The sequence below is a fragment of the Rousettus aegyptiacus genome, unplaced genomic scaffold (assembly GCF_014176215.1).
Source record: "Rousettus aegyptiacus isolate mRouAeg1 unplaced genomic scaffold, mRouAeg1.p scaffold_m13_p_8, whole genome shotgun sequence".
Lineage (NCBI taxonomy): Eukaryota > Metazoa > Chordata > Mammalia > Chiroptera > Pteropodidae > Rousettus > Rousettus aegyptiacus.
In genome coordinates, this window is record NW_023416311.1 from 52,355,231 (window position 1) to 52,378,810 (window position 23,580).

The 23,580-nt window shown below is 33.0% G+C and overlaps 1 pseudogene; it reads left to right on the plus strand.

The window, feature by feature from the left end:
• The first annotated feature begins 22,840 nt into the window (after positions 1-22,840).
• LOC107504008 lies at positions 22,841-23,374 on the plus strand (annotated as a pseudogene).
• The last annotated feature ends 206 nt before the right edge of the window (positions 23,375-23,580 follow it).

The following is a 23,580-nucleotide window of genomic DNA, read 5'->3' on the forward strand; positions in this document are numbered from 1 at the left end:
GAGCTCTTGGGAGTATCTCTTTTCAGGGCATTAACCCCATTCATGAGGGGTCTACCTTCATAATCTAGTCATCTCCCAAAGGTCCTACCTCTAAATACCATCACATCGGTCATTAGCATTTAACATACAAAAATTTGGCAGGGGTAGGGGGCATACATTCAACCTATAACAAACAAAACAGTATCATCTTTAAATTATACAACAGCTTTGGATAGTTATACACTACTGACTTATAACAAGGTTACATGTCTGGAAAATAACTTACATAACATTTGAGTCTTTTATATTAGTAATATTTTAGAGATTGTTATTTACTCATGATTTACCCATTGAAAGCTACTATGATTCTCATGTGCCCCAAATTTTGGGGTCTACTGTTTCGTAGATTTTCACCAAAAGCCTTTATTCGCATAGCTATTACCATTCTTACTTCGGTATGTAACTACTGTAACAAGAATGCAATTTCCCTAAAATGACGGTGGACTCTGCATGGTAATGTACATGGACACAGAAAACAAATGCTCTAAAATGTGGTTTCCTGTGCTTTACCACAAGTTGATTAATAATGTGGAATTTCAGTCACTTTGAATTGGATAGAGCTTACACTCTTATCCAGTGATGTGGCAGTGTAATAGCTTGTTTTACTGGATCTGGTAAATGAAGACGATGACAGAAAAGAAAAAAAAAAAAGCTATACGACAAAGCATTGAGTATTTTCCCCCTAGAGCCTAACCTGTTTCTGAAAAAGTGTTTCTGAACACTCATGTAAATTCCATGAGTGTTCTCCTTATTTATTCAGAAGACCTCATGAGAAGCAATTATTTAAATTTGGAGGAACACTAAAGACTAGATTATCTGATAATATAATGCTCATAAAGAATCTTAGATTTAAAAAAGAGAAAGAATATATAGGGGATTTTAACATCTTATGATGAGTCTCATCTAAAGATATTTTTTCATATGAAATTTTTACCTACTATTTCTACAGAAATTGCTCAAGAAGCATGTAAAGAATCATCACTACCATGAATCAAAACATTTCTTCTTGTTAAAAGCAATAGTATTATGTGAATTCACTGTAAAAAAAAATCTCAATAATTAAAGCAGAGATACAAACAATAGGCTTACATATGTCAGGAAATCTGTCACACAAGTAAATTATGCCTGATGCAAAAACTGCTAAACTACTTTCTGCATAATTCTTCCATGTTTGCATATAATATAAAAAAAATCCTCACAGACTATCTATGACTTGCTATAGTTGACAATTTTCAGGTGCTACTCCTTGCCCAGGACCATTTCTTTTCCCTATTCGTAAGTATGTTTTCTTTACTTATGTACACATGTATATCTTTGCAACTTATATTCTTAAAAATTCTCAGTGTTAATCTTTCAAAAAATCTTAAAGTCATTTGGCTACTATGATACAATGAAATCTACAAATTAGTTGTGCTCATCTCCTTTATCATGATAGCCACAGTTTCTTAGGAAAAAGCAAAAGCTGGACCCAGCAAAGGCAGTTCTAGTAACTGTCCATAGGGTAGGTACCTAGGAAGTCCCAGGCAGAATATCAGAATGTGGCAATGTCAAGTAGGGTTTAAGCAGATTTTGTAAGAAGCTGGGGTAGGAAGGAAGACTATAATCTGAGTGAAAGAACAGAATTATGCGAACAAACAGATTTCAAGTTATCTTTGCCTTTATAGAAAATCGTCAGCCTTTTACCTGAAGTTCAAGATGCAGCAGCCCACCTTTCCAATGGAGAGGACTTAACAGCATTCAGAAGATTTTAAGGATATCAGAAAAATACCTTGCAATCCAGAAAAGAGTCTCAGCATTGATTGGAAAGTGAGGTATTTATCCAGATAACTGAAGTCTTCACAGCAGGTCTAAGGCTTTATCCCACCTCTAACTTTTCAGCTTGACAGGACCCACATGAAAAGAGAGAAATTGCTACAACTGTGGGACTCCACAGGACCCAGAACACATATGTTATATCAGACACCAAATCTTTTTGGCAACACAATATAATTCCAAGTCCCCTTGAAGGATGGTGCAAAGAGTGCTGATAACACCTCCCTCTCTGAGCAGAGTAAAGTCTGGATCAGGGTTCAGCCCACTGATTGGCACTACCTTGGGAAGCTGGGAAAGGCAAGGGTTCAGGAGGTAGAAAAATTACAAAAGCCACATTGCTCACAGAGTAAATCCAAGCTCTTAGGTTTACCATTCAAGACCTGACAAAATGTGCCTTCAACATTTGGTCAGGCCCTGAATGGTAGACACGTCTTCTCAAAATTATCTTGTACTCAATTTTTCTCACTTCATAATCTAACCAAAGAAATTGCATAGCCTACCTTCTTTACATCTTAGTATCTTATGTGATTTTTTTCTTGATATTTTTCCATGTCTGGACTGTCCTCCCACATCTCCTCATCCTTTTAGCCATGTGTTCAAAACAAATCCTATCCTTGAAGGCACAATCAAAATTATCTTCTCTGCTATATAGGACATGCATGGAGCACCACTTTAGGAAATAATCTTCCCTTTATTCTCTATGACAAATCACTTCCTGCTCCATATAATAAAAAAATCTAATTACTTTTCTTGTCACCCTTTCATGGCTGTAGCATTTTGAGGAAAAGATTTCATAATTATAACTAAATTATTTGCATATGCCCCATAGAGCTTCACATAGAGCTTCACAAAGGAAAACAATTTTTCATAAATATTATTAATATTTTTCAACCTATCAAGAAACAAGTCATATGTTAAACTAGTCTAAAACAGATAAGATAGGCAATTCGTTTCTGAGCATTATAATTATGGAATGCACTACTGCTTTAATATGTAGCATGAACACCAAAAGGAAAAATAAACAAACTCCCTTTTCTTAAAAAGATTCAAATTAACCTTGCTAAGATTTTCAATTTACTTGAACCAAAGGATTAACTACGTTAGATTCCAACCCAGCATGGTCTCAGCCCATTTCTGTTGCCATCGCATTAATGTTTGTTTCCACTAGCCAATACTGACAGTGTCTGGTAGTTAAATAATCCAGGAATGGATATTACACAGCAGTTGAACTTAGAAGGTATGTCTGAGCAAATCAATATTCACAAAAAGCAACAAAACAAGTATACTTATCTGAAGTCATTGTGTAGCAAACAAATCCTCCTCATGTTTTGGGGAACTCCACCAAAAACAGAGTATTCCTTTGAGATGCAGAAAATGTTACTAATCCTCAAAGGTCCAGAGATGATTTTTTACTGTTTATTTTTTTACATCCATTTGCCACATTTTTGTACATTTTGATTTTCTTTTAAGTGTTTATTTCTCTCAGTGGAGAACAGATCCTCCTGGGCCTTTAAGAAATAATTTAATTCTCAGTACCAAAAGCTTAGCAATCTCAACAAACCACAGCATATGGGTCAAGACTGAAAGTACCACAGTGAGGAATCAGAATTCTAGAGAGAGAATATTTGGCATGGAGGAATGCTGTTAAATGAGGATCATTGAAAATGATAAGTTAGTAGCAATCCCTTTTCAGTTGTCTATTTCACTTTCTCAGGTGTGTGCTGTTCCTTTTAGAAATAAAGACTGTTTTGGCAAATTAAACAAAAAGAACTCTGATTTTTACAGTGGATAATAAATTAAACTATATTCTATTTTAATATTCAGATTTAGCAGCTAGGACAGTAATGGGAATTGCATTAGTTGCCTTGGAACCCTATTTAAATGACAATTTATAAGGTCATTTGGGGCATATAAATTTCAGGAGGTCATACATATTGACTAAATAACATCAGTCTGACCCATAGAAAACTGCTTTCATCCTGAGAGGACCAAATCCATCGGAACATCTTTAAAACATAACAGACCAATTCCCAGACTCAAATGACTTTCAAGGCAAACCCTGGTAAACACAACATGAAAAAGGACAGGATGTGAGTGTTTTATGTATTTGTTATTCAGCAGTACCATGGATAAGTTTTATTTAAGAATGAACACATTCATCACTCCAGGGTGTAAAGGAGTCTGACTTGTTCACAACTAATTACAGCTGGAAGTTTAAAATCTCTTTTAGAAGAGAGTAAGAAAAAATTTTAAAAGAAAATTGGCATTATAACATGAAACACAAAAATTGCATTTATCAATGGGCAGGGTTAATTAATACCCAAAGAATAACCTGTCACTGATAAACTGAAAATGTTACAAGTTAGGAACTGAACTTAACTATTCTATAGAAACCATATATACTGAAGAAAGATATACACTGGGCTCTTGGATATTTTGAAATTTTTTAGTCTGCTCATATCCATTTGCTTCCTCTATCTTGTATAAAGGATTACATCAACATCATTTCTACTATTAAGAATATCACTGAAAAGGAAAATTCCTAGTGCAATACAATTTTTTGTAGAGGGTACAGAAAGAGAAATTTTGATAAAGAATAGAAACATTTTTTAAAAATAATGTTCCAGCAGGCAAGCACAGAAATGGGGCAGTGGCTATAAAGGGATGTGAAATCGAGAGTTTTGAAGATGTAAGAAATTACATGATGATGTGAATGATCCAATTGAGAGAGATAATTTGATGATGCAGGAAAAAACGGGGAAAATTTTTGGAGCAATAGCTTTAGGTATATAAGAAGGCTTGGACTATGGGGCACAAGTAGGAAGGTTGGCCTTAGGTTACATATGGAAAGAAAACTTATCCATAGTAACAGAAATAAGAAAATATTGGCACAACATAAAGTAGATAATGTAGTGGCAATCTATGAAGGTCTTCTATGGTTGCCTCTAATTTTTCATAAAATAGAAATGAAGATTATCAGATGAGAGTGAGGATTGAAAAAAAGGAGTTCTAGAAGAGAGAAAGAAAAATGGGGAGAGAGCCTCTAAGGTATTCACCTAAGATCTATGCTTCCTGGTACCTATTGTCTTAAACATGTGCTGGGCCTAGTGACCCCATTTTAACAAATAGAACATGGCAAAAGATCAAGGGTATCACTTCTGAAATTAGGTTATAAAAAGACTGTGGTTTTAATCTCTCTCTTAGCCCTCATTCTCGGAGAAACAAGCTGACATGTTCTGAGTGCCCCTTGGAGGGGTCCACATGGCAAGAACTGGTGTCTCTGACCAAGAGATAGCAAAGAACAGAGGCCTATGAAAAATCCTATCAATGAGTTTAGAAATAGATCCTTCCCCACTGGAGTCCTGGCTAACACTTTTTTCACAGCTTTGTGAGAGACTTCAAATTAGAAACATCCAGCTAAAGGGCACCAGATTTCTGACCATCAGTCTTTGATATCATTAACGTTTGTGTTAAGCAGTTTTAGAATGAGATCATTTAGGAGGTTCATGGATAACGGCAAAGGCTTATATATTGATCAAGGAAGTTAGTGGTTGGGTAACAGTGAAGAACATGATCACTGACGCAGACAACATCTAGGAAATGAGAGGAATAAAATAAGGGAATATTAAAATCACTAAGACATGATGGAAATAAAGTTATATGTAGAAAGTGTTTTAAGAGTCATAATCTTCAAGAAATCGGAGATCTATACCCAGGTGTTGGTAGATAACTAACAATAATAAGTAGGTGGTGATTCGATCTGATGGCAAAGAAAAAAACAACATTTCAGCAATCTGGATGATAGGCACAATCCAAAAAAGTGACATGAAAGATTTTACTGAGTATATTAACAATTATTCCAAAATATTATCACTGGATCATTGGGAACAGGAGTATCAAAGAGTTTCCAAACTGCCCCATTTCCTCCAAGAAATCCTCACTTAACGCTCAAATTTGGGATAATGACCCTCAAGTATCACCTATATTTCCCCCATTAAAAGAATTACCACAATGTTAGATGATTGTCTGTTGCTTGCCCTCTCAATAGATTAAATATTAATATTACAAAGACCATGTGCATTGCATTCCCAAGTACTAGCCAATTACTTATATTAGTTATTTCATAAATGCTATTGAAAAAGAAAAAAGTTTTTGGTTTGTTTTTTAAAACCCACTTCAAAGGCACATGCTACGGAGAGTTATGTCAGGTACAATTCTAAGACATCTGCACATAATTCATTTAATCCTCATAAATCCCCTTTGAGATCAACATCACCACTGTCTTATTCCAAACTGAGAAACAAAAAGGTAAAAATGTTTGTCTAACAACACACAGTAAGGAACTAGGAGAGCCAGAATTTAAACCCAGACAGACTGAAATGGTTTCACCCACCTACTTGCTAAGGTAAAGACACAGAACAGCAAAAAAGACTTCTTAGACATGGTCTGACACACACCATTTTGAGCCCATTAGAAAACGAAGCTATTATTAATAGTTAGAGAATGGAAAAGAGATAATAGAAACACTTCATTGATTTTAAAGTGTTTCAACTACCAATGATAGGTTTTATAAAACTCCGACCTCAATGATGCATGAAGAGGTGAAATAGCGAATAAAAATATCAACATTTCTAGCATCATCAATCACTGAAAAATGAGTCAGCAAGCTTGAAGCAATCTTGAACTGACAATATTTCTAAAATTGATCATTTAAAAAAGACAGGGAGCATAAATGAGCTGGACATGCCTAATGATATTTGGCTATCCTTGAACAGAATTCTGAGGGAGATGAGGTTAAGATGAGATAAAAACTAGTTCTATTCATAATCAAATAAAAGGCTACCAACCTAAAATATTATTTATATTAAATTATTTCAGTAAAATGAATTAAGCTCTTTAATATTTTAAAATGTATGATTTTATTGATCCTTTGAAACTGCCAGACATGTCTTTAAATAGATAACCTAAATCTCATCATAAGGAGATAATATAAACTCAAGTTATTTTTATATCCTATAAATAGTACATAATTGCCTTTTTCTCTCATCCTCACATTATCATCCAAGATTTTATGGAGACTAGAGTTGCTTAATAATATAAAAATAAGATGGTTAGGATTATTCAAACTTCTCTCCCTCTTCCTTTGAAATTTCAAGAGGAATATAAAAGACAACATTATTAGTGATTCTGGTATCATTAAGATGTCCAATAAAATTGCAATAGCCTACTGCTCTACAACACTTGCATTTAAGAGATTATTGGAGGGAAAGTATATGAGAGTTGTTTCAAAATACCTAATATTGCTAGAGACATATGAACATATACAAGGAAGAAAGTGAAAAATGTAGGCTAATCTTTAGGATCCTGAGTGCTTTGTATGGAAAATATCTGGTTACATTATGAAGCTGTTTTACTACAGCATTAAAATGAGTAATTTATGCATTTAATTTATGGGTAAATAACCAAGCTAGCAGCGTAAATTATAATAGTAGTATCCTTATGGAATACAATTAGAATTCTACATCATTTAGGGAAATATGGTGCCTTACTCAAAGAGCATATCAATAATAGAGCAAATATTAAAAAGTAGCAATGAGAATAATTTTATAATACATTCCTAAAACAAGAACTATATTATATGTGGCAGTTAAGAAGTATTTCAATAATTATATTAAAAATGGCATATTTCAATTCAGGTACACACTATTTAAGTCTAGATATAGCTAACATTTTCAGTTTTGAGTGTGTGCTTGAAAGGTTGTTTTCCCAAATGGTACTTTAAAATATTTTGGTATATTCCTCAGCAGCCTTAGCATAACACGTAAGCAATTGGCTTTATCATTTTTTTCCAGGAAAACAAAGGATAAATAATGTGATAATGTGGATGACAGAAGTAAGATTTCTTGTATAAATGTATATATGTGTGTATATGAATGTATTAGACACATGTGAATATGTGTACGTGTTTACATACATATACTTATTATAACAGCTCTATTAACCTATGCATATAGTTATAAATAGAAAATTTAATTAAAAGTATAAGCATTAGGTGTATAGATTTTAAAAATTGTATAATAAACATAGAAAGAATAAGTTTGAAGATGTGTTACCAACAGAAAAAGATGAAAAGTTACATAACCATATCTGGTATGAAAATGAGAATATTATATCTATAACAAAATTTTAGAGTCATTCTCTTTAGTCATTCATAACTGAAAACAGACTTAGTAAAATTTTTTCTATGCACAGTAGCCTGGGCCCTACCCTAAACCTACCAAATCAGAATTTCCAGGGTGAGACTTAAGACGGGTTGATTAAGAGTCTTTGATGGAATGCAGCTTCTCCCTCATTTTATCCTAAGAACATAAATTCTAATTCTCAAGTATTACAAAAAAAAATTATTTAGTAATAAAAGAAAAAATCAAAAATATTTTCATCATAGCCTGAATGTTGTAATTTAAATGTTACTATCCCATCAAATCACAATAATACTGTTATTCTTTTTCTACTCAATTGAAAAAATTCACCAACAGTTCAGAAAAGGTCCAGGTTACATGAAATATTTCCAAAGTTACACAAGTTCTATTAAAAAGAATATAAGTGATGGATAGGAATAAAATGATACAATCAGTTGTTCTTCCTATATCAGGATTTGAAAGCAGGCTTTTCTTGGCTTTTATCACAACAAAAGACTGAATGCAGACCTTATTCTACAACTTTTCCAAAATTTTGAAATGCTGTGAATCTTTTTTTTTTTTCCTCCCCCAAATTAAGTTCTCCTGTCCTTGGCCAGGTGACAATTATTCTAGTCCTTTTTATGTGTGTTTTATTGCTATTACCCCAAAGCATTGTGGTTAAGGCTAATGGCACTGAGGTCAGACAAATCAGACATCATTTGCCACTTCATAAACTCATGTGGACTCCTTGCCCTTGGCCATGTTCCTGTAGTTGGGCAAGTAGCCATGTTCTCATTCCTCCACACACATGTTGAATAGCCATCTTCACAGGGATTTGAATTTAATCATACACCCAAATATCACTATTTGTGTCCTAAGTGAATCATCAGCAAAAGACAGATTGTGAATGACATGTTTTCAAAGCCATATAGCCCTATTTTGCACCCAGTAACAACTTTCTTCTAGTCCAATACCTGATCCCAATCTTTGATGCAGACTATAAAGTATAAGATATAGTGAAAGAAGAGGCTCGGTATTCTTTTATCTTGGGATGAATCCAAATTGGCTTCAAATAGTGTTCATGTATTGTGTGTTTTTTTTAATTAAGTTTATTGGAGTAACATTCGTTAATACAATTATATAATTTTCAGGTATACATTATATTTTGACATCTGTATATTCTATTGTGTATTGACCAAAGTCCAGTCTCCTTCAGCTACCATTCATTTGATCCCCTTTACCCACTTCATCTTCCCTCTAACCACCTATATTTGACCCCCTTTAACCATCTACCTATCCCTACTCCCCCATCCCCTACCCTCTGGTAACCTCTAGTCTATAGTCCATGTCCATGAGTCTCTCTTTGTCCTGTTCATTTGCTGCTTTTAGGTATATATCCCACATATAAGTGATATTATGTGATTTTCAACTTTTTCTGTCTGGCTTATTTTCATGTATTGTTTTTATCACATCCTTTTCTCTATTTTATAACAGTAGAGAAATAATAGATGTTTGTAAGAAAAAGGCATTCAGGCATTTGGATTACCAAGACTGAACATGACTGTTTTTTAGGTCGGTGGACTAGAAATACATTCCTGAAAATGAACCATAACCATCATTCTTGGTGACTATATTCCATGAAGGAAAAAAAAAAAAAACAGTTTTGTTTGGCAATGTAATTTTTGTAGCAATGCATTTTCTTACTAATTACATAGTTGGATCCATCAATATTAATCCTAATTGTAATTTTTTCAAGTCTACACGAAACTTACTATATTCTTTTCCTTTAGCATGAAAAGAGAACTTAGGGTCCCAAGGTCTTTTTCTTTACATGCCAAGAACAAAACCACATTCTCTACATTACCAATTTTGTGCAACTTATTGTGACATATCTAACTAGGAGACATGTAATAATTACATAAATATATACTATCTTATTAACCAGAAGTTCATTCTACTTTCTCTCTGAACAAAATATCTTATTTATTAGTGACTACTATATTTACACTCTTCTTGAAAATAGCATATCTTATAAGTGAGTTAACAAAAAGAATGAAACTTTGAAGAACAGCTTAGGTCTGAAACAGAAAAGCAATATTTTGCATTTGTTCTAGAAGACAAGTTAATGGGTTTACCATAAAATTCACTATGCTTTTTCTGATGCTAAGTTTTAATGGCTCATAAGACTATTTTTTAACAATATTTTATACTGTGATCTCAGGACTTTGGAGAAGTAGACTGCAAGCTATCAAAACCTAAATCCAAGAATTAACTTTGTTAATTACTTGATATTTTCCTTCTTTATGGTCCTTTTTGCAAAAATAATATGAATCTCTTAACGAAAAAGACTCAAGACTCACATTTGTATTTTGAATGTACTCTGTTCATTATTTTCACTATAACTGTTATTCTTAGTTGTAATATTTAGAGTACCACTGTTATTTCTCTTTATTTGATTATTCCTTTGAGTAATTTTGACATTTTTGTGAATCACAGTGACAGTGTTAGTACAATAGTAAAACAAACGATAAGTTATAATTATTAAGACAATATGAGATGGGCAGAGGCAGGCATATAGACCCATGGAACAGAAGGGATTACGCAGAAAACAATGCAAGTGTATGTTGTGAACTGATCTTCAACCAGGTAACAAGAATATGCAATGAGGAAAGGACAGTATTTCCAACAATTGCTGCTGGGAAAACTCAATATTCACATGCAAAAGAATAAAATTGGACATTACCTTATAACATGCACAAAAATCAACTCAAAATTAATTAAATAATTAAACATAAGACTTAAAAGTATAACAATCTTAGAAAAAAAAAACACAGAGGAAAAACTTCATGACATTGAGATTAACAATAAGCTCAGGCAACGAAAACAAAAAATATAGACAAGTGGGACTGTATCAAACTAAAAATCTTTGCATAGGAAAGGAAAAAATCAATGGAGTAAAAGGGCAACCTACAGAATAGAAGAAAATATTTCCAAACCATATGTCTTATATTACGATCCAAAAAATATAAGAAACTCCTACAATTCAATAGCAAAAAATCAAATAGTCCCTTTAAAAATGGGCAAAGGACTTAAATTTTTCCAAAGAAGACACACGGTTAGCTCACATGTGTTATGAAAAGATGCTAGAAAAAAAGAAAAATAAATATTACCTCACACATGTTAGTATGGCTATTAAAAAAAAAAGTGTTGGTGACGATGTGGAGAAATTAAAATCTTGTGTACTATTGGTAGGAATATAAATTGGTGCAGCCACTATGGAATACAGTATGGCAATTTCTCAAAAATTGAAAATAGAGCTACTATATGATCCAGCAATCTCACTTCTGAGTATATATCCAAAATAACTAAAATCATCATCTCCAAGAGATATATGCACTTCCACATTCATTGCAGCCTTATTTTCAAGAGCCAAGATATAAAAAATAAACCTGTGGATGAACTGATAAAGAAAATATGACATATACATATAATGCAGTATTACTCAGCCTTTAAAAAAAGGCAGGGGGTGGGGAGGAAATCACTTCTGGGTATTTATCCAAATAAATACAAACACTAATTCAAAAAAATGTATGCATTCCTATGCTCGCTGCAGCATTATTTACAATAACCAAAATATAGAAATAACTTCAGTGTTTATCAGTAGACAATTAAAGATGTGTGCACATGTACGCACGCACACACACACAAACTAGAATATTACTCAGCCGTGAAAAAGTAAAATCTTACTACTTGCAACATGGATGGATCTCGAGGGTATTATGGTAAGTGAAATAATAAGTCAGACAGAGAAGACAAATATCATATGATCTCACTTGTATGTGGAATCTAAAGAAAAAAACAACTGAAAAAAAAAATCAAACAGAAACAGACTCGGATTCAGAGAACAAAATGATAATTGCCAGGTATGGGGGCGGGGGAAGCTGTGGGGCTGGGTAAAAAAGGTGAAGAAATTAAGAAGCACAAATTGGTAATTACATAACAGTCATGGGGATTTAGAGTATAGCATAGGGAACAGAATCAATAATAAAATGAATAGTGTCAGGTGGGTGCTAGATAAATCATGGGGATCTCTTTGTAAATTATATAAATGTCTATCACTATGCTATACACTTGAAACTAAAATAATATTCAATGTCAAGGGTAATTAAAAAGTAAAAAAATAAAAAGAAGAAATGTACTCAATGCAAGAATGTAGATGAACCTTGAAGTCATTTTGCTAAATGAAACAAGCCAGACACAGGAAGATAAATGCTGCATGACTGCACTCATATGAGGCATCTAAAACAGTTCATCTCACATGAGGAGAGAGTAGATGGTGGTTTCCAGGGGACTGGGGAGAAGAGGAAGCAGGAAGTTGCTGTTCTAACGGTATAAGGTTTCAGTTACACAGATAAATTCTAGAGGTATGTTGTAAGACATTGTGCCTGCAGTTGACAATACTGCATTGGGTACTTAAAAATGTGTTTAGGGTAGATCTCATGTTAAATATACTTACTACAATATAAACAAATATATACACAAGTTGTACATATTCCATGAAAGCTTGAAGCCTATGAATGGAAGAACCCCCAGTATATTATCTTTTTTAAAAAATTTGTGCATTTTAAAATATAAACTCATTTCTTAAAAATTAGATATAAAATTTGTAAGAGATTTCACTGAAACCTAAAGTCACATTTTAGGAAGAAGACAGTATTTAAAAAAATTAAAGGACGGCCTTGAAAAAATTTTAGTAAACAAAAATATTAATACATAAATGATATAAAATTATATTAGCTAACTACAAACTTGTTAAGATATTATCTCATGGAAAGATTAATGCATGGTCACTGTTTAAAAATAATTTAAAATGTCAAAGCTTTCTGCTTAAATTATCATCAATCTTATATTTTAAATTTGAAATGCAAGGTTAAGATGTTTAATTATCTTTTCTTCTGGAACCAGCATATTGAGGACAGATTTCTCAAACATTTCCAAGGACAATAAGTGTCCAGAAGCACAACTCTAACATATGCTCAAAATTCTTTTGGCCATTTATCATGCTAAAATTGAATCTTTTGGTGATTTTTTCTAGGAAATGAGCAATTGCACCTTTTTATTTTACAAATCTTTTGTTTAAATATTTGCATAGAGTTCCAGATCAATCATGATATTCTTTTTTGATATTTTTTAAAAAAGTGAAATTTACTTAATGCAGTGATAATCTCTTCTTTGACAGTTAATATAAAAATTATAGAAGCGTTTATATTGTTTACTCTGGTATTACTAGTTAGGTTTAATCCAAGTGTTTGGAATATCTTCTAGGTATTTTATGTTTTAAATGTAAAATAGTAAACCAGAATCCAAGTTATTCTCAAGCCACTATGCAAGGAGTATTTTAGTATTTGAGCAAAGACAAACCATTTCGCGATATATTTTTTATGATTCAGTTACATACTGGCAACAATTTGGTATTACCTAAAAACCTCAAAAGATGCTTCAAAAATAAATGCATTTTAAGACATTTTGTTCTCTTTCACTTCTAAAAAAATAATTATTTTCCTCTCAGGTTCACTGTATTTACATTCTTTCTGGATAGTGCATGATTTTTGAGCATTCACCCCAAGGCTCATGTGACCTTTGCCAAAACTCCTGTCCTAAAGAGCTGGATGACCAAACAGAAACAAGCAAACAGTAACGACAAACCAGAAGCACCAAATATATAAGAAAAAACTTAAAATAATTTGAAATTTTAATAGATTTTTAATGAAATTTTTACCTTGAGGAAATCAGAATTCCATTTCTTATACATATGTTACACCTTAGTACTGTTTTTGTGTGAAATTAAATGTGAGTGAGACACTATCCCATCTTTATAAAGTACTTAGGACCTTGGGGACTCTCTGAGGCCCTAGACCCATGTAAGTGTCACTACCACCCAGACACTTTCTCCTGAGATTCTAAAAGGAGGATACAAAGGAAGTAAAATAACAGATAAAAAGGTATTTTATTCTATTTTTTACATAAGAGGTTGTTTGTGTATTTAGAGATATTACTTCGCTCAAATTTGGCATTTTGATAATCAAAAGCTTTGGAAACTTAGTTTTTAGCAAAATAAATTTGTACCAGAAAAATAATTCTGAATTGTGAGTCTTTAGTAATGAGACTTACAAAAACTCAGTATCCTAGATTAGCACTGGGTCCTTCCCAGTGGATTACTTGGTATGCTATCCATGAGGAATTTCTCTAACTTTTCAGTGGCTTCACTCTGAAAGTAAATGTAATATTTTAAAATAGCCTAATCTTTTGGAAGTAAACCTCAGGAAGAAGTATGGCATTAATCATCTGGGGTAAAAAAACAAAAACAAAAACAAAACAATATGCCTACAATACATTAATTTTCTTGTGTGGCACATGTTCTGGTTCAAAGACAATTTTTAAACAGAATTTAATATGAATGATGATCATGATGATCATCATCATCATCATGATAGAGAATAGCTTGTCAATATCAACAGTAACACTGAAGGAAGTATACTGCTTCCAAATTATTCTGAGTATATAAATATTAGCATGTTAACTTTTTATAAATTAGTATTATTACTGTGTAGTCAAATTCCTCATCCATTTTCCAGATTTAAGTATGTGTGAGGTTCTACCAAATTAATGCGCATTCAAAGAGAGGAGGATCTAGTTCCTTAGCAATTGAAGATTTTTATCTATAAACCCAAATGACCTACAAAGATTTGCTTATTTCTAGCCTTAAACCACAGCTTTAACAATTCAGTTCACTAGGAAATAAGGATACAAAGTCTTCTCATGTAATTAATTTTTACTTTCAGGATATTTTTATCAAAAAATTATTTTTATTTACAAAACAAACACAAAAGCACCAAAAGCATTACCAATTTGCATAGTACTACTCAAGAGATGGCAGGTGCTACTCTTAGTCTTTCAAATAGTTAAATAACTGAAGAAGTGAAGAATAGTATAAACTTCATTGTCACCATTTCCCACAAATTCCTTAAACAACTTAAGTAGTTGGGCTATGTGTTCAGTAGCTTGAGGATTTAAAATAATAATGGAAATTTATTTAAATGGTAAATTAGTGTATGCTCAGGCAAAAGGCATACTGTGTAATTGCTACAAGTGAAATAAATAAGCATAAAGTAAACTGAGACAAACTTAGAAAATAAAACTCTAAGGGAAAATGAGTTCTAATAACAAATAGCTTATTTTTCAACCCCAAGTGACTTCATTTAAAGCAGTTTATATCCTAGAGAATTCAATCAATATATAGTGAAATAAAACTCTTGGATGTTAGTGAGGCATTTTAAAACATAGAAGGTAGCAATACTGAAATCCACGTTGGAAAGGATTAATGAACAGGCCTTGGTTCTGAACACAGGCCTGCATAATAGCAAGGGAACAATTAAATTGTTGAAATTTATGTATTTGAATTTTGGTATCTTCACCTCTCTCAACCCCAACTCAAGGAAGAAAAATATTATAGGCAGCATTAGTTGAGATGAATCATTCATTAGTAAGTGCTGTCTTCCCAGATGGATGTTGGCAGCTGCAGACATCACCTTTTCTGAGCACTTCTGAAGTGAATCTGTCCTGCTTGCCTGTTTGGTATTCAGAACAGAACAACCTTTGAAGAACTTTATGTATTCCCCAAAGGCCATTTTTCATCCTCAATCCAAAAGACCTAAACTTTCTGAAAGACTTATCTTTTTAGTCTACCGTGGACTACTGTAATTATCAGAAGTGTATAGGGCAGCAGGAGAAAAAGGGTTTTCTTGTTTTTCCTCTATTTACTTACTTCCATTTCAACTTTATGCCCAACTAGGCATTTTTCATTTGACTGACACATTCTTCCTCTCTCTCTCACTCTTTATCTCCCTCCCTACCTCCCCCGTCCCTCCCTCTCTCTCTCCTCTGTTACCAACAGTTTTTGACACTTTGATCAACAGCACTTACATATCTAAAACTCATACTGCTGATAGCAGAAGAGAAAAAACTATTGCAGTAGAGATGAATAAAGAGCCTTGTATATTTTCTACTATTTAAAAGAGCAACAGGAGAGCAACTTCCTATCCACACACACCACAATTTCTTTACTTAGAGAAATCAAATCAAAGCACATTTATTTGTTAAGCTTTTGTGGATATACAGGTATCTCTGGGAATATGGAGGTCAAGTGCTTACAAACTAATCAGGCACAATATTAATCTTGCCAGAGGTTGATTTTACTCCCAAGCCTCAACAAATATTGCAATGCACTTTGTAAATAAAATAACCTTGCTTTTAGATAGTCCTCTTCTACAATGAAGGAGAGAATTAATCTACCCTGAGAACTGGTGTGGATTGTAGCCATTAGAACAGAGAGGAAGCCAGCAGCCACAGTCATGACTTGGAAACTAAAATTCATCTCCTATCTTGTGCAGGAAAGGAGGAAGCATTAAAGAATGTCCCCATAAAAGCTCATTAGTGACAACAAATTGTGCAAGGTCCCTGAGTAGGACCCTGCACACGTTTACAATTTAAGTATCTCAATGAGAATTTAATTTACTCTCTAATTTTGTCACATATTTGGTCAGTCTTATTCCCCTTATAAGTATCCACCTTTATTGTTTTCATAATATAAATTAAACTGTAATACAAATGCCAATAATATGCTCTATATTCAACAGAAAGGCAGAGTCACAAAGGGAGGTGTCAAACAACAGGTCTGCCTTTTATTACATTTTTCATTTAAAGATGGTTTTATTAATTATATTACCATTACCATAAAGTAAGTTTCCTCTTCACAAGGCATTAACTAGCGAACTATGAGAAGTAAAGCTTTAAGCAAAGACTAAGTTTATTACATTGCTTCTGGGTTCTCCATTGCCTTCGCTCTTAGCTCAGAAAAAAGAAAAAAAGAAAATTCTATTACTCTTCTCTCTCACTCTCTTTTTAAAACTATCTTTCTCTCCATAAAATCTCACTCGAGTTACTCAAGTCCTGGCTGCAGAGTTTTTTGACCTGCACAGTTTCCCCTCAATTTAATAACCTAATTTTTTAAATGAGTTTTCTCCCTATATTACAGATTTCCCTCCCTGGTCAATATTTTATAATTAAAATTTGTCAAAATATTCTGCAGCCAAAACAGTGTATAATTATTTTTACTGTTCTAATAAATCTAAAATACATTTTAAAACCAAAGCTAAGGATCAGACTTGCAAAGGAAGAGAGGTGGTTAGGACAGACAGAGATTAAAGAAAATAGATACTTGTTGAGTCCCTTTCTCCCAGTTGCCCCAAAATGGGGCCAATGTCACCCTCACCATCCCAGGAAACAGCTGACTAATGTGTAATGTGCTACACATTATAGCAGCTCTCACTTTACCTTTCTGCCTTTAGGAACAATTACTATCGGCTGAGACTCCTATCATAATCTACAATTCACTTTAAAGCACAAACGCTTCATTAACAAAAAAATAGCATTATGCTTATGCACAATTAACTGCCTTTTGTAGAAAACTGACTTCTGCATACTGAATAGAATAATGAGAACAAAAATTATAGTGATTAAGATCATAGACTTTAGTGTAAAGAGAACTTTGATTCAATTACAGCTCTAATATTTACTCAGCAGGAAACCTTAGGCAAATTAATCTTCTGAGTCTCAGTTTTGTCATCTGTAAAATGAATATGATAATCTACCTACCTCACAGGACTATTGTTAAGGTAAAGAAGATAAGTAAAACAAGTTGGTACATCATCAATTTAATTATTTTTTAACTATATAAGCAAAAAAAAAAACTCAAAACATTAACCTTTTATTAGTTGAGAGTCAAAGAAAAAGCATCTATTAAACCTAAATTCATGTCAGCCTTTGTTATGCCTGGTCTCATGTTAATTTCCGATACTATAGAAAAAAAATTTAAGCAATACCTCAAGTCTTTCAGAGAACTTAGCCCCTAGAGTACTGGCGCACTGAGGCTCTGAACAGATACAAATTATTAATTAGCACTCTCTCAGCTCAATAGTAAGGGAAGCATGTTTCAATAAGGCCTGCAGGTTGCAAGAACAGAAAGGAAGCTATCTTGTTACCCTTGGTTCTTTAGAATTATAATATGGCTGATCAAAATAAGGTCATAAGAAACATTTTTTGTTCTGTAACTCAAATCCAAATCGTCCAAGTTCATCTTTCTTTGCCTCAGTACATTTTCTTTTCTATGTGGTTCGAAACATCTTAACTGCTATTAATAAACCCTGACAATATATATTTAGAAAAGTGCCCAGCCCCCCTCATCATACATGCACATACCACACCTAATTGTGAAAATGTGAAATGTGTGGAATGGACATTCTCTCTTTCTAGAGTGGGTGCTAATGCAAAGCCTTTCATTCACACATTTATTTATTTATTTAACCAAAAGTTATTCTTCTTTTTGTTTTCATGAAAATAAAACTATGAGAGACTTAAATGTAATCAATTGCTAAATGTTCTTAGTTTTCTAAATATTATCTTGCTTAGAGATTTGTTGATATGTGGATTAAATGACCATTTCTAGACAAATTATGAGAGCACAAACTATAAAATATAGGCTTTTTAGTAAATCACCAAAGGTTTAGAAGGAAATATTAATGGCTTAAAACATGAAAAACTCTTCAAAAATGTTTTATTATATGGGTTAAACTGATGATAACCAGTATTGATCAGTATATGGAGAAAAAGGTACTTTCATACAATTTGTGGAAAGGTAAACTGGTGTGAACTTTCTAGGAAGAACATTTGGTGAAATCTAGTGAAAAAATAGAGTGTGCTATTTTTCCAACCCATTACTCTAATTTCTAAGCAATTACTGAATAACTGCTTTTTTTTCTATTGATTTCTCACTCAGTATTTATCATAAGCTAAAGTTCCATATGTAATATGATTTTATCTATACTCTGTCTTTATACATATAGCTTAACCCAAAATCTCATTGAATATATTTTATGGCTACATCAGAGGAAGATTCCTGAGATATATGTAAAATGATAATTACTGAGAACCACTGCTGTTACAGACCAGTGTCTTAGACATGCATATTATATTAACTTGCATTTAAATTTACTGAAATGTATATTATATATGTGATTTTTGAAAATTGCTTATCTGAAAAAGTCATATTAAAAGGAAGTGTTTCTGTCTTCAAAAGTATCAGTTCAATTTATAATCTACAACAAAAATTTCTAAAATCTCTTCTACTACAGTACATTTAACAAAATTTTAATGATTAATCACAGGTCTGGGAGGAAATTTAAGAGGCCACCAGAGTCAACTTCTAGCCTTATCCTACAATAAATGATGATCTGGCCTGATTTTAAAGATGGCCAAAGATAGTGATTTCACAACCTTTCTTAGGTGACTGAAAGTTAGTGTTTAATCACCACTTCCCTGAAGAAGTTCTTCTTTTGTCTCACCTAATTCTTTACTTGTAGTTATAGTTTAATTTTTCTTTTCTGTGGGAGCACAGATGAAAAAAAAAAAAAACCCAGAAGTCCTTTACCTAAATTGATACATAGAAGTTCTTAACTAAATGGAGAAGTCAAAGCAAATCCATTCAAAGCAGAAGACAAAATGCTGACTACAGATTTCCGCATTGTATGTAGTTGTATATAAAAATGATGACCCATTTTCAAGAGTTATATTTAAACAAAAGCAAAATATTGTACACATAAATAAGGTTGTGCATGCTTTGAGTTTCTTACCCTCACTTTCAGATCCATAATTATGCTGCTAAACACATCACATTTCTTATTTCTCCTTCATCTCTAACTCTTAAATCCTTACTTCTGTCTTAACACAATTGCCATGCTCTTGATTTCCTTAGTTGCTATTCCGTTTTCCTTCTGTGTCTTGCTAAGAGAGACAGTATTCAAAGGTTAGCTTAAGAAATTATAACTAATGGCTACTATGATCCAGTGACATACCTACAGTTTTTAGGGCATGTCATTTAGATTTTCTATGTCTCCTGTTTCTCGTTTTCTAAAACTTGTCATAATGACACTGACCTCTAGACCTCCCCAACCAGGCTAAGAAACTCATTACTGTTCATAAGACATAGAACTACAATTTTGGCTGACAACCTAAGTATTTCCCAACTACAGCATTCTGTTAGAGAATTTACCTATGTCCCAAAGAGTTTTCCTTTTTTTATGCTAAGAAATAAAGTCCTTATTCCTTGACATTTTTCGATGTATCATTTTACTTTAGGAGTTTTCTCAAAATAAAATCAGAAAGACAGACTCATATCTAAGAAGATTAGGGGTCATTATTATAGGAAACAATTTTATAAAGCCTAGATTTTCAGGCCCAGAATTCAAAGTCAGCTCTAACTGATAATTGCTGCTTGAGAACATTTATATGCTATTATAATTGGGAGAAAGAGAGTGAAGGATAAAACTGACTGTTGGAATGTGAGCAACATGGAAGGATTTCAAAAGCTTTATTTTGAACAATCTAAGTTGTTTGGGGTGGATAAGGAGAGAGGGTAAGTTTTTCATTTGGAGGTCTAGCCTCATTAGATTCACCACATATAAAGTGAATTTCTTTCCTGGGTTGGGAAAGCTCTTTGCCTTATCTCCATGGAGCTTTTTTTTTTTTTTTTTTTCTTTTTTTTTTTTTTTTTTTTTTACTGCCATATTCTCAGCACCTAAAAAAGTACCTGGGACATAACTGTTGATTAACTTGGTGACTCTTACCTAAAAGCTTGGGAATTGTTATAGCACTAGATATTCATCATAATCTATGCTCATTTCATTAAAAAAAAAAAAGGCAGAATTTTTTTGAGATGTCACATGGTAGCAATGATGTCCCTTTATCACATAATAGAATTTTTCTGAAAACAACTACAATCAAAAAATAAAATTGTGGAATTAGGTGTAGCAGCAGCATGAGTCTCTTATTTAAAGCTGACAGGAGCAGTTCCATAATGCATATGCTAGAGTTCATTTTTCCTTGTATCAGATACCTTAGGGTATTTAATAGTTATTCATGAGAATGTTTCTTACATAATTTCTCAGGATTCAAACTGAATATCCCAAGGGCAATCAAATTTCATAAGTCAAATTCTATCACACTAAACATTTTCCTCTTGGGATATAAGTAAAGCAATCAATTTAACAACTCATTTTGAGGACAAAGATAAAGAAAAAGAATAAAGGAATAAAAAGATAATTTAGATAAAACAAAATTTTTTTATTTGAACACATTGTTATGGCCTCAAGGCAATTAATATAATATGATATATAAACAGCTTAGCTTTAATTAGACAGTTCTAATATGTAACATGATATTATATAGTTAACATTTTGGATTTAAATCTTTCTCACTATTCACATAAAATAGAGCATATAAAGTTTCTGTTCTGTGCCTTAAAATTATTCCTACATCCTTATTTCATCCATATTTCTCAGAGACTCCTCCATTACTCTCAATACCTTATCTTATTGCTAAGATTTATTTTAACCATATTCATGGCAAAGACAAGATAGTTAGCCACAGCATTCTAAGCAAACCTGTTTTATTTTGTTACAGAGAATGCTTCTCAGCTCCTGGATATTTTCCTTCCATTTAAAGATGCCTAAGCTTAATAAATTTTAAATGTAATCTTATCATTTCTTCAAGACCCCATAACAACAGATGAGGGAATGTTTTTCTAGATAGAATCTTTAGATAATTTAAAGACTAGTGTAAACTCTTTCAACAAGCTAGTCATTTTAGATACTCCCAGCAAATAATTTTAGTAAAATGAGCAATTGAAATATACATTACTTCACTAGGTCATTAGATAAGAAGATAGCTTGAAAACCAGATGTCATGATGAGTTGAGAAAAATACAATCCTATGTTTGGAGACTTGACTAAAATTTTGAGAGGCACAAAATGCATAATTATCTTGCTAAAGAAAAAAAAAAAGAATTAGTAAATGTCCTCCAAACAAATACAACACACGCGCACATGCTACCACAATACATTGTATCAACATATAAAAAGTTTTAAACCCTTCTTTGAAATCGTACCAGTCAATTTTACTTCAGGGACACAAAAATCTCTATTGACAATGATAGCCTTGCTTAGGAAGATGAGTCACAACGATCCTGGAACCCACATATTAAAGATGTGGAGCTGTGAGATGGAAGAGTCTGAATGCCTAAAGCACTGCTTTGAATAGAGCCACCCTCAGAAACATCCTTTTTGTACTTTACCTGCATGAAAAATAAGTACATTTGACCCGTTACCCATTTTGAATTTGTTTGCTATAGCAGTTAGTATGGTCTTAATCCATTCTGCTAAAGAAAAAGCTCTCTTTTTTAACTGTGGGCCTGACAGAAACATTGATTACTTTAAATGTCAAGTTGGAAATAATTTTAACTTGAATGTGGTTATAGAGATTTGTAAAGCTTTTCATTAATTACCTCTATGAGTTGCTTTTGATCTAGCACCTTAAAAACAAGGTGATGTAGGTACTAGTTTATCATTTTCAAGAGTTTCAAACCCTGGCATATCAAAATTTTTTAGTGTAAAAAAATTCTATGTAGTTTTAGTCCAGGCTAAATTGCGGCACCCAAATCATTGCCTATAAAACAAGGGTCTAAGATGGCAACTCTGTTGCGAACCTACAAACTGTCCCACCATTTAAAATGTGATATATCATAAAGTGGATTTCTATAGTGTATTAACAATGAAGATGATAAAGAAATTGTTACAATAATAATAATCATGTCAGTGGTGCGAGAAAATAAACAGGAAACTTTGATCTGGGCCACGGACATGCCATCCAGACTGAGGAAGACCAGTAAACTTCGGGGCCACATGAGCCATAGCCAGGGCTGTGTGGGCAAGCACCGGAAGCACTCAGGAGGATGAGGTAACAGTGGCGGCATGCATCACCACAGGATCAACTTCGACAAATATCACCCTGGTTTCTTTGGGAACGTTGGTATGAGGCATTACAACTTAAAAAGGAACAAGAGCTTCTGCCCAACTGTCAATCTTAATAAACCGTAGACTTTGGTCAGTGAGCAGACATGGGTAAATGCTGCCAAAAACAAGACAGGAGCCATTCCTATCATTGATGTGCTGCGATCGGGCCACTACAAAGTTCTGGGGAAGGGAAAGCTCCTAAAGCAGCCTGTCATCATGAAGGCCAGACTCTTCAGCAGAAGAGTTGAGGAGAAACTTAAGGGTGTTAGTGAGGGGGGTTGTGTCCTGGTAGCTTGAAACCACATGGAAGGAAGTTCATTAAACCACATGGAGGAAAGTTCATTAAATGCTCACAAGTGTTTTTCAAAAAAAAAGAAAAAAGAAAGAAAGAAAAATAGGAAAAAAATTAAAATGAAAAATGAATAGTAATGGAAAATATAATCTGAGGGTCCCATTAAATTATAATAGGTCGATTTAGTGATCCTACTGCTATGCCAAGCCATAAACAAGTCCTTTACTTACTAAGTGCTTTAATGTAATATATCTCTTACTCACAATTCTATGCATAGATACCATTATCTTTATTT